Genomic DNA, 1,830 nt, shown 5'->3' with positions numbered 1-1,830 from the left:
CGGTATGGAGACATCCCGATAGGTGTTTTAAAGGCTGTACGGTACGCCCACAAAGCATCATCAAGCTTCTTCGCCCAATCCTTTCTATTGATTTTGACCGTCTTCTCAAGGATGTTCTTGATCTCTCTATTTGAAATTTCAGCTTGGCCATTAGTTTGAGGATGGTAAGCAAGTGCTATCTTGTGCTTCACACCATATTTAGAAAGAAGATTCTCAAATAACTTGTTGCAAAGTGAGTCCCTTCATCACTAATAATAGCTCGTGGAGTGCCAAATCTTGTGAATATGTTCTTGTGCAGAAATTTGAGAACTACCTTTGTGTCATTTGTTGTTGTAGCAATTGCTTCCACCCATTTTGACACATAGTCAACTGCTAGCAAGATATAAGCAAAACCAAAAGAAGGAGGAAAAGGCCCCATAAAATCTATTCCCCAAACATCAAACAACTCAACTTCTAAGATACCTTTCAATGGTAACTCATGACGCCTTGAAATATTTCCCATACGTTGGCACCGGTCACAAGTTTTCACCAAAGTGTAACTATCACGAAAAATGGAAGGCCAAAAGAACCCACTTTGAAGTACCTTAGCTGCTGTACGGGTGGCTCCAAAGTGTCCTCCATATGATGAGGAATGGCAATGATGAAGGATGTCTTGCATCTCTTCTTCCGGCACACATCTTCTAATGATTTGATCAGGGCATCTTTTGAACAACAAAGGCTCATCCCAAAGATAGTGATTCACATCATGCAAAAATTTCTTACGTTGATGGTAAGTAAGATCAGGTGGTAAAACCTTACAAGCTAGATAATTAACAATATCAACATACCACGGAAGCTTGATCTCACATGCAAACAACTGCTCATCAGGGAATGCCTCTTGGACCACTGAATCTAGTCTTTCTTCCTCTTGCTCTAACCGAGAGAGATGGTCAGCCACTAAATTTTCACTTCTCTTCTTGTCGCGAATCTCCAAATCAAATTCTTGAAGAAGGAGGATCCAACGAATTAGCCTAGGCTTAGCATCCTTCTTGCCAAATAAATAGCGAAGTGCTGCACGATCAGTGAACACTATCACCTTTGTCCCAATGAGGTAGGACTGAAATTTGTCACAAGCAAACACCACAGCAAGCATCTCCTTCTCAGTTGTTGTATAATTTAACTGAGCTTCATTCAATGTCCGGCTTGCATAATAGATGGCTCTAAACAGCTTGTCTCGCCTTTGCCCCAACACTGCTCCAATTGCAAAGTCACTTGCATCGCACATAATTTCAAAAGGTTGACTCCAATCAGGCACAATCACAATTGGTGCTGAAATTAGCTTCTCCTTGAGTGCATTAAAGGCTTGCAAACAAACAACATCAAAGTCAAATGCAGAATTTTTCTCAAGAAAATTACATAAAGGTTTAGTGAGTTTAGAGAAATCCTTAATAAATCTTCTATAAAATCCCGCATGTCCCAGAAAACTTCTGATTCCCTTCACATTCTTTGGAGGTGGTAGTTTCTCTATGGTTGCAATTTTGGCTCGATCCACCTCAATTCTTTTGGATGACACTCTATAGCCCAGCACGATCCCTTCTTGAACCATGAAATGACACTTCTCCCAGTTCAGGACCAGATTCTTATCTTCACATCTCTGCAAAACAAGAGCTAAGTTATGCAAACAATGATCAAAAGATGTACCAAAAACTGAAAAGTCATCCATAAATACTTCCATTATATCTTCCACCATGTCAGAAAAAATAGCCATCATGCAACGTTGAAATGTCGCAGGGGCGTTGCACAATCCAAAGGGCATCCTCCTAAAAGCAAACGTCCCATAGGGGCATGTGA

The sequence above is a fragment of the Carya illinoinensis genome, chromosome 3 (assembly GCF_018687715.1).
Source record: "Carya illinoinensis cultivar Pawnee chromosome 3, C.illinoinensisPawnee_v1, whole genome shotgun sequence".
Classification (NCBI taxonomy): Eukaryota; Viridiplantae; Streptophyta; class Magnoliopsida; order Fagales; family Juglandaceae; genus Carya; species Carya illinoinensis.
This window is presented reverse-complemented; position numbering follows the sequence as displayed.